Source organism: Sinohyriopsis cumingii, chromosome 18 (genome assembly GCF_028554795.1).
Source record: "Sinohyriopsis cumingii isolate HCF-2022 chromosome 18, ASM2855479v2, whole genome shotgun sequence".
NCBI classification, from domain to species: Eukaryota; Metazoa; Mollusca; class Bivalvia; order Unionida; family Unionidae; genus Sinohyriopsis; species Sinohyriopsis cumingii.
Genome location: NC_142978.1, coordinates 68,040,108 through 68,051,520, shown reverse-complemented (window position 1 = coordinate 68,051,520; position 11,413 = coordinate 68,040,108). Strand labels below are relative to the sequence as shown.

The 11,413-nt window shown below is 34.1% G+C and overlaps 2 non-coding genes across 2 annotated transcripts; both read right to left on the bottom strand.

Annotated features, from left to right (window-relative positions):
* Positions 1–1,037: 1,037 nt before the first annotated feature.
* LOC149776881 (U5 spliceosomal RNA) lies at positions 1,038–1,153 on the bottom strand. The gene has a single exon (XR_016416417.1). It is a non-coding gene; the product is annotated as a U5 spliceosomal RNA (small nuclear RNA).
* Positions 1,154–7,280: 6,127 nt separating this feature from the next.
* LOC149776880 (U5 spliceosomal RNA) lies at positions 7,281–7,396 on the bottom strand. The gene has a single exon (XR_016416416.1). It is a non-coding gene; the product is annotated as a U5 spliceosomal RNA (small nuclear RNA).
* Between the last annotated feature and the right edge of the window lie 4,017 nt (positions 7,397–11,413).

Genomic DNA, 11,413 nt, shown 5'->3' with positions numbered 1-11,413 from the left:
TGTCCTCTCACTAAATACCCTATAACTATGTTTGTAAAAAATTACTGAAGGCCATACAAGCAGATATGTGTTACTCAGGAAGTGACCCCATGATAAACTCATAAATTAACTGCTTGGACCCCTAATAAATACTTTGAATGACCAATACAAACTGGAATTTTGTCTTCGTGTATTTTAAATGATGGTCTCATTTTGACTTACAAAGATATTTTCTCTGACAAAATTTGACAAATATCCAACATTGGAACTTATATATGGTGTAGGAATATTTACATGCTGATATCATTTAATATCATTTCAACAAATATTATATATTTTGGAGTAAATGTTTTAATTTTTTATACTTCTTTTTAAATTTCATTTAAATTTTTCAAAATAAAACTTAACTTTTTATTTCTAATTTCATTCTACTGTTTTTCAAAGTCAATATACATAACATATTGAAATTTCATGTGTCGTTCATTAATAATAAAGATTTAATACCAGTTTAATCTTTACTCAAATACTGCACTGACAGGACATAGCACAATTAATTTTGTTATATGTTCTCTACATTTGGTTCTCGAGGCTGACATTTCCACTGTGTGACAATCAGTACAAATCATATGTTAATCTAAAAATACCTTCACGGTGAAGTTCTTGCCAAAGGTTTTTTTGAGAGGCTGGACTGTCAACAGAGCAGTATGTAAACAGAACACATATTTCACTTCCGGATCATCACCATGGCCTTATTACTGACTATGCACTATCGCCAAAATACACATGGAAAACCACACCTGAGCTCATATTCTCAAGAATAAACAATGACCTTTAAATCCCTATCAAAATCGCATAAATATAACTCTTCTATCACCATGACAATGAGAGAGGAATAAATGTTCTAACAATAGACTAGAACTACCTTTGTGAGTACCGAACTGGAAGTACTGAGACCTGATTATATATTCATCGGTTACTATCTTCCATTTGGATCTGGTTAGAAGAAAAGAGAACAAAATGCTATATTTGAACAAGAGGTTTACTTTAATTGAATTGGTACCTCACCAAAGTGAGGCTTCAAAGAATGGTCTATAGACTCATTAAATGTTCCTCTCCACGGTAATCTTTAGTAAAAGGCGAAAGATTAATACGATGTGAAGAGAAACCAGAGTAATCATTATACTTTCACGCTTTATTTTGAAGAGAAATAGTTTGAACTTTCCAAATGCTTTTGTAAAGACGATAGTGGAATGGTTATGTCTACAAAGATCCAAAAGGGTCATAGTTTTCAATATACAGTGTCATTTTGCTATTGGCTATTTTGAATTTCAGTGAAACCCATTTATTTTCTTTATACTGGTAGAAAGGATACTAATTAATATTTCTATATTTCTTGTCGTGGAAAAGGCAGGGGGAGTTAATTTGACAGTGAAAGGGATGTAATCCACATTCGTTAGATGTTCGAGTTATCGAGATGGATTATAACTACCTATTTATACATCAGGAAAAGATTACTAATTTGGAAAAAAATAACAGGTGTTTTATTCATATAGGAAATCAAAATTTACTTGAAGAAAAAAAATTCCATTTTAGATTAATGCAACGTGTGGATGTTTCAGATGTTTGGGATATCATCTGTCTTCTCCGAGGAGAGCAATGTAGACCTTAAACCTGGCATATGTACTAGCAAACTAGGGTATGTTATACCAAGCTTAGACCATTAACTGTCTTTATTGCGTTTGGTACAATTCCAATAGGTGGTCCACACATGGTTAAGTAAAGATTCAGACATGTTTAGGCTGCCGTTAATGAAATTGAGTCGCAATTATTACTTCCGGATCAGTACCCACAAAAGTAGTCCCAGTCTATATTTAGAGCATTGTTTCCTCTCTCGTTTCGGTAGTGGTACGCAGCTTAGATTTCGGCTTTTGAGGTATAGATTTCAGGAAAATTAAATTGAAAACTCTTTGTAAAATGAGCATCAATGAGTTTCTCTTCCTACTGCTAAAACTGTTAGATCCAACTCGCAAAAAAGGCGCATAACATATTCCCATGTTGTTGTTGTGGGAATAACGCCATTTTTCAGCACGTGATAGGCTATACATGGCGGCCAGTATAAATAGTGGCATAAGAAACTGGAGAAAACCTCGGGAAGAGCCACCGACTCACGAGAGGCTAATGGCAACCTTTCTCATATACACACATAGACCGACCCCGAGACCCGAACCACGTGGATCGAGATGAGATGGCAGTGATTGGTAAAGTCGAGCGCTTTAGAACACTCGGCCATCCGGGTTCCCGTTTAATTCCATGTAGTTTAAAATTAGCATTTAAAACCTTAATACTTACGTGTAAATTCTTCATTTCTTTTAAGGTATGTCACCTGCTGTGATACATCGCCAGCATTGAAAATTATTTTCTGTCGGAAACGTGTCATGCCGTTTTCATAGATTTGTATGTTTTGAGTTTAAATGAATGCAGCCGGTGTTACTATCCATCAAAAATAATAGTAATACAAAGTTTATGTAAGTAACAACTCAGATTTCGTTAGAGATTTTCAATCACAAATACATAAAAGTAGCTAGAAATACGAGGCCTCCAAAGTTGTATATTAAAACTTGCTGGTACTCTGTGACATGTGAATAGTTTTAAGATTGTTCTTTTTGAATTATTTTTAGGCAGCCATAGTCAAAAAAATTTCCTTAATGTTATTTCGTCTGTTTTGCTTTAATTTGGTTTCGTTAGATGCCTCAAGGAGCAAATCTGAGCAGCTTTGATCATTAATGAAATTGTAAAGCCGATGTAATAAGCCTTTCCCAAAGAATTTATTAATTTCTTAGAATTAGTTCGAAGATGAAAAATACCATGGCACATGCTCATAGGTAGAGAAAAAAATAATGAACAGATCACAGCAAACAAACAAAAAACCCCAACCATGTTGCCACTTTCACATGGACGTAAGCTTATGGTGCTTTAGGTTCGTTGATATTAGACACACACACACACACACACACACACACACACACACACACACACTGTTTACTCATATTCAGCGTGATGTTGTGAGTTTGACGCCATTTTCCAACAATAACAAGAAAAAAACAACTTGCATCTTTCAAATGCAATTAATATTACAGTACCTTCGGTTCTTTGATTTTCAGTCAAAACACACACACACACACACACACTCGTGCATGTATATACACAGGGCGTTTTTACTGCAGACGAGTTTCAAATATACACTTAACAGATCTTAATTTCCAAAACTTTGATACATCTAGTCCACAATCGTTAGATCACGCCTCTTTTTATTAGCGGATTGATTATTCAGATTGGTTTTACTGGGTTTAATGCCATTTTGCAGCACATGATTGGTATATATATGAACGCTAAATTGATACACTTTGGATGACCATATGCAAATATAATACTTGTACATACATTTGCATACATATTCCACGCAAACTAGACCAGCAAGTAGATCATCGCTTCTTTTGTTTTTTTCTGACACTACCGGTAATGTCAGGGGAGAAAAAAGAAGAAAAGGCGGAGATCTACTTGTTGGTCTAAAAAGCAAACGTGCATCTACATACATGTATTTGAATAAGATCACATCAAATGCTAAATTCATAAACATAAGATAATGTTACTTACTTCCAAACACACATGCATACCATATACATGTGAGATAAAGAGGACAAAATAGAAGGTATGATGCGAGAAAGTGACGTGATAACTAACATACTTCTGGTCCAGTAATATTCAGGGAACATAATATTCCTGATAAACTCCATTTGTCAATAAATCGAACAAGGTCAGATCCATAAGGACATAGAACACAATTAATTTTACTCTATGTTCTCTACATTTGTTTCTCAATACTTCTTAAATCCCTAAAAAATGCATAAATATAACTCTTCTGTCACCACCAAAATGAGAGGAAGAAATATTCTAAAAATAGACTTGAACTACATCTATTGGTACTGAACTGGATGTACTAATTGTGACCTGATTCCTGACAGGCCCAATTTGTTATGGCCAATTTTAGTCAAACTTTTATATTTGCATGCCACACCTATTTCAATTTTATACATGAAGTCTTTTTGAATTTTATTACAAACAAGACACGTGACACCTTTCAGAAAGTGTGTAGTGCTGGTGTTCCACAGGGTGCAAGTTTTGGTCCAAGTGCTCTTGAGAAACCAAAACTTAATTTGCTATATCTTCCTTAATTATAAGAATTTTTCAATGCAATGAAAACCTGAATGTACAAGGCCTCTCTGAGAATATGTTTACAATTTGAAATTATTGATAAAGGAAATTTAAATAAACATTTAAATTTTAAAAACTACATTTTATTGAAAATATAAATTTTCCTACAAGTTTTAAAATTCAGTTTGACAAATTTTAGACAGCAAAGTTGACTAATACATGGTATTTAAAACAAATGGTAGCTTAAGTCTGTACAAGTGATATCATTTTTCCCAGGGTTAGTGAAGCAACACAGCTCATAGTGATTTTGGCAGCAAACCGCAATATGCCTGTCCAGATGCATATAGGTGTAGACACTAAAGAAACAGTGACAGGTGCTATGTTCCACATATTGTGTCAGGTACGTAGGCAGTTGTTTGTATAAGTAATAGCGCACTCAGATTTAAAGTTCGGATGGGACCACTACCATGTTGTATAGCAAAAATGCATTCCATTTCAATGTCAATAACTACAAAAGGTGACAATGGGATAGGAAAATACAGTTTCTAGGGAGGCTCTACCTTACTGAAAAATGGTGTTATTCTCTCTCATGAAGACCTAAGCCATGTCTTTGTGGTGCTATATATCAGTGTGGTGATATGAACTAATCATGGTCACTTATGACAGTACACTTCACATGTCCTTATGAAACCTTGCTATCACCACCGGACTACTGGAGAGCTTCCAAACTGATCCAACTCTAACATTTTGTTCCAGATACAATGTTAGACCTGAAAAGATATAACATGTCTCACTTGATTCTAGAAAACAGTAAGATGTAGGTAAATGAATTTAAAATGTGTTCGATATGGTGATTTCAAAATAACATTAAGGTTGCAAGCATGGGAAAAATATTAAACATGACAGACTGACACTCAAAAAGGTGAAGCGATGACCATGTATTAAAGTGATAAATTTATCCTAAAAATATATGGGGTTTCTAGAAGCATATTTAGCCATTTACAGGTTAAATAGCAAATCAGGTAGACTATGTATCATACAGTTTAAGGCAATGTTGGGGCTGTGAGGTTTGATGATTGGTGCAAACATTAGTACATACCAGTATACAGGAAAGTCAAGCGACAATGTAATAAATTAAAATATATGACTATAAGCGATCTTATTCATGAGGGAAATAACAATTTTGGATATTGCAGATGAATACAGCAAAATGTGGCCACACAGATCAACTATAGATACCAATAAATCCTATATCGTCAACTAAATGTGAAATTCTGATCCCCAAAACGTGAAAACCAGGATGGACATTTACATATGTGGGACATATACAATGTACTTCTTAAGATCAAATGTGCAAACAAAATTCAAATGATCTGTTTCAACATTTATCATTAAGAGTGTTGGTTACCAATTATTAAACTCAATGATTCAATGGAATCAGATATCAGCTGATGCTACAATACTGCACACTGTCATAGTACTAAATTGAAATATGTTATCATACATAGGCCTACTCATGATGAAAATAACATTTTGGGATATTTTCAGCGCACACAGCCAGAAATGGGCCTTACAGATTCACTATATGTACAATGTCAGCCTATATGATGTACTGAATGTGAACGTTTGATCCCAAACATTCTAAAATATATGAATATTTGTTCATGTGGGATATGTAGCTATCGCAAAATCAGTTGTACAAAGTTGAATTCAAATAATCTGTTTGAATATTTCTTATGCAATCTTTAGAGTGTCAGTTAACAAATATTATTAGTAATTAATAATGCATAAAGCAAGATGGATCATCAGCATTCCCATAACATCATATAGGCCACAATGCTGCACTACACCAATCAATATCGTAACCAAACTGAACAATACAATGGAATGCATTTTGTGTTCAGCTTATATTATTTTGCTGTTTTCTTACATCCAAGGGTAATATACATGGGGAAAGTATATTTTATCCCTTTGAATTGTATTTCATTCTGGGACAGTTTAAAATGATTTAGTAGAGAACTTGACTAGGTTCTAGTATAAAGTTTTCATCTCTGTCCTCTCACTAAATACCCTATAACTATGTTTGTAAAAAATTACTGAAGGCCATACAAGCAGATATGTGTTACTCAGGAAGTGACCCCATGATAAACTCATAAATTAACTGCTTGGACCCCTAATAAATACTTTGAATGACCAATACAAACTGGAATTTTGTCTTCGTGTATTTTAAATGATGGTCTCATTTTGACTTACAAAGATATTTTCTCTGACAAAATTTGACAAATATCCAACATTGGAACTTATATATGGTGTAGGAATATTTACATGCTGATATCATTTAATATCATTTCAACAAATATTATATATTTTGGAGTAAATGTTTTAATTTTTTATACTTCTTTTTAAATTTCATTTAAATTTTTCAAAATAAAACTTAACTTTTTATTTCTAATTTCATTCTACTGTTTTTCAAAGTCAATATACATAACATATTGAAATTTCATGTGTCGTTCATTAATAATAAAGATTTAATACCAGTTTAATCTTTACTCAAATACTGCACTGACAGGACATAGCACAATTAATTTTGTTATATGTTCTCTACATTTGGTTCTCGAGGCTGACATTTCCACTGTGTGACAATCAGTACAAATCATATGTTAATCTAAAAATACCTTCACGGTGAAGTTCTTGCCAAAGGTTTTTTTGAGAGGCTGGACTGTCAACAGAGCAGTATGTAAACAGAACACATATTTCACTTCCGGATCATCACCATGGCCTTATTACTGACTATGCACTATCGCCAAAATACACATGGAAAACCACACCTGAGCTCATATTCTCAAGAATAAACAATGACCTTTAAATCCCTATCAAAATCGCATAAATATAACTCTTCTATCACCATGACAATGAGAGAGGAATAAATGTTCTAACAATAGACTAGAACTACCTTTGTGAGTACCGAACTGGAAGTACTGAGACCTGATTATATAATCATCGGTTACTATCTTCCATTTGGATCTGGTTAGAAGAAAAGAGAACAAAATGCTAAATTTGAACAAGAGGTTTACTTTAATTGAATTGGTACCTCACCAAAGTGAGGCTTCAAAGAATGGTCTATAGACTCATTAAATGTTCCTCTCCACGGTAATCTTTAGTAAAAGGCGAAAGATTAATACGATGTGAAGAGAAACCAGAGTAATCATTATACTTTCACGCTTTATTTTGAAGAGAAATAGTTTGAACTTTCCAAATGCTTTTGTAAAGACGATAGTGGAATGGTTATGTCTACAAAGATCCAAAAGGGTCATAGTTTTCAATATACAGTGTCATTTTGCTATTGGCTATTTTGAATTTCAGTGAAACCCATTTATTTTCTTTATACTGGTAGAAAGGATACTAATTAATATTTCTATATTTCTTGTCGTGGAAAAGGCAGGGGGAGTTAATTTGACAGTGAAAGGGATGTAATCCACATTCGTTAGATGTTCGAGTTATCGAGATGGATTATAACTACCTATTTATACATCAGGAAAAGATTACTAATTTGGAAAAAAATAACAGGTGTTTTATTCATATAGGAAATCAAAATTTACTTGAAGAAAAAAAATTCCATTTTAGATTAATGCAACGTGTGGATGTTTCAGATGTTTGGGATATCATCTGTCTTCTCCGAGGAGAGCAATGTAGACCTTAAACCTGGCATATGTACTAGCAAACTAGGGTATGTTATACCAAGCTTAGACCATTAACTGTCTTTATTGCGTTTGGTACAATTCCAATAGGTGGTCCACACATGGTTAAGTAAAGATTCAGACATGTTTAGGCTGCCGTTAATGAAATTGAGTCGCAATTATTACTTCCGGATCAGTACCCACAAAAGTAGTCCCAGTCTATATTTAGAGCATTGTTTCCTCTCTCGTTTCGGTAGTGGTACGCAGCTTAGATTTCGGCTTTTGAGGTATAGATTTCAGGAAAATTAAATTGAAAACTCTTTGTAAAATGAGCATCAATGAGTTTCTCTTCCTACTGCTAAAACTGTTAGATCCAACTCGCAAAAAAGGCGCATAACATATTCCCATGTTGTTGTTGTGGGAATAACGCCATTTTTCAGCACGTGATAGGCTATACATGGCGGCCAGTATAAATAGTGGCATAAGAAACTGGAGAAAACCTCGGGAAGAGCCACCGACTCACGAGAGGCTAATGGCAACCTTTCTCATATACACACATAGACCGACCCCGAGACCCGAACCACGTGGATCGAGATGAGATGGCAGTGATTGGTAAAGTCGAGCGCTTTAGAACACTCGGCCATCCGGGTTCCCGTTTAATTCCATGTAGTTTAAAATTAGCATTTAAAACCTTAATACTTACGTGTAAATTCTTCATTTCTTTTAAGGTATGTCACCTGCTGTGATACATCGCCAGCATTGAAAATTATTTTCTGTCGGAAACGTGTCATGCCGTTTTCATAGATTTGTATGTTTTGAGTTTAAATGAATGCAGCCGGTGTTACTATCCATCAAAAATAATAGTAATACAAAGTTTATGTAAGTAACAACTCAGATTTCGTTAGAGATTTTCAATCACAAATACATAAAAGTAGCTAGAAATACGAGGCCTCCAAAGTTGTATATTAAAACTTGCTGGTACTCTGTGACATGTGAATGGTTTTAAGATTGTTCTTTTTGAATTATTTTTAGGCAGCCATAGTCAAAAAAATTTCCTTAATGTTATTTCGTCTGTTTTGCTTTAATTTGGTTTCGTTAGATGCCTCAAGGAGCAAATCTGAGCAGCTTTGATCATTAATGAAATTGTAAAGCCGATGTAATAAGCCTTTCCCAAAGAATTTATTAATTTCTTAGAATTAGTTCGAAGATGAAAAATACCATGGCACATGCTCATAGGTAGAGAAAAAAATAATGAACAGATCACAGCAAACAAACAAAAAACCCCAACCATGTTGCCACTTTCACATGGACGTAAGCTTATGGTGCTTTAGGTTCGTTGATATTAGACACACACACACACACACACACACACACACACACACACACACACACACTGTTTACTCATATTCAGCGTGATGTTGTGAGTTTGACGCCATTTTCCAACAATAACAAGAAAAAAACAACTTGCATCTTTCAAATGCAATTAATATTACAGTACCTTCGGTTCTTTGATTTTCAGTCAAAACACACACACACACACACACACACACACACATACTCGTGCATGTATATACACAGGGCGTTTTTACTGCAGACGAGTTTCAAATATACACTTAACAGATCTTAATTTCCAAAACTTTGATACATCTAGTCCACAATCGTTAGATCACGCCTCTTTTTATTAGCGGATTGATTATTCAGATTGGTTTTACTGGGTTTAATGCCATTTTGCAGCACATGATTGGTATATATATGAACGCTAAATTGATACACTTTGGATGACCATATGCAAATATAATACTTGTACATACATTTGCATACATATTCCACGCAAACTAGACCAGCAAGTAGATCATCGCTTCTTTTGTTTTTTTCTGACACTACCGGTAATGTCAGGGGAGAAAAAAGAAGAAAAGGCGGAGATCTACTTGTTGGTCTAAAAAGCAAACGTGCATCTACATACATGTATTTGAATAAGATCACATCAAATGCTAAATTCATAAACATAAGATAATGTTACTTACTTCCAAACACACATGCATACCATATACATGTGAGATAAAGAGGACAAAATAGAAGGTATGATGCGAGAAAGTGACGTGATAACTAACATACTTCTGGTCCAGTAATATTCAGGGAACATAATATTCCTGATAAACTCCATTTGTCAATAAATCGAACAAGGTCAGATCCATAAGGACATAGAACACAATTAATTTTACTCTATGTTCTCTACATTTGTTTCTCAATACTTCTTAAATCCCTAAAAAATGCATAAATATAACTCTTCTGTCACCACCAAAATGAGAGGAAGAAATATTCTAAAAATAGACTTGAACTACATCTATTGGTACTGAACTGGATGTACTAATTGTGACCTGATTCCTGACAGGCCCAATTTGTTATGGCCAATTTTAGTCAAACTTTTATATTTGCATGCCACACCTATTTCAATTTTATACATGAAGTCTTTTTGAATTTTATTACAAACAAGACACGTGACACCTTTCAGAAAGTGTGTAGTGCTGGTGTTCCACAGGGTGCAAATTTTGGTCCAAGTGCTCTTGAGAAACCAAAACTTAATTTGCTATATCTTCCTTAATTATAAGAATTTTTCAATGCAATGAAAACCTGAATGTACAAGGCCTCTCTGAGAATATGTTTACAATTTGAAATTATTGATAAAGGAAATTTAAATAAACATTTAAATTTTAAAAACTACATTTTATTGAAAATATAAATTTTCCTACAAGTTTTAAAATTCAGTTTGACAAATTTTAGACAGCAAAGTTGACTAATACATGGTATTTAAAACAAATGGTAGCTTAAGTCTGTACAAGTGATATCATTTTTCCCAGGGTTAGTGAAGCAACACAGCTCATAGTGATTTTGGCAGCAAACCGCAATATGCCTGTCCAGATGCATATAGGTGTAGACACTAAAGAAACAGTGACAGGTGCTATGTTCCACATATTGTGTCAGGTACGTAGGCAGTTGTTTGTATAAGTAATAGCGCACTCAGATTTAAAGTTCGGATGGGACCACTACCATGTTGTATAGCAAAAATGCATTCCATTTCAATGTCAATAACTACAAAAGGTGACAATGGGATAGGAAAATACAGTTTCTAGGGAGGCTCTACCTTACTGAAAAATGGTGTTATTCTCTCTCATGAAGACCTAAGCCATGTCTTTGTGGTGCTATATATCAGTGTGGTGATATGAACTAATCATGGTCACTTATGACAGTACACTTCACATGTCCTTATGAAACCTTGCTATCACCACCGGACTACTGGAGAGCTTCCAAACTGATCCAACTCTAACATTTTGTTCCAGATACAATGTTAGACCTGAAAAGATATAACATGTCTCACTTGATTCTAGAAAACAGTAAGATGTAGGTAAATGAATTTAAAATGTGTTCGATATGGTGATTTCAAAATAACATTAAGGTTGCAAGCATGGGAAAAATATTAAACATGACAGACTGACACTCAAAAAGGTGAAGCGATGACCATGTATTAAAGTGATAAATTTATCCTA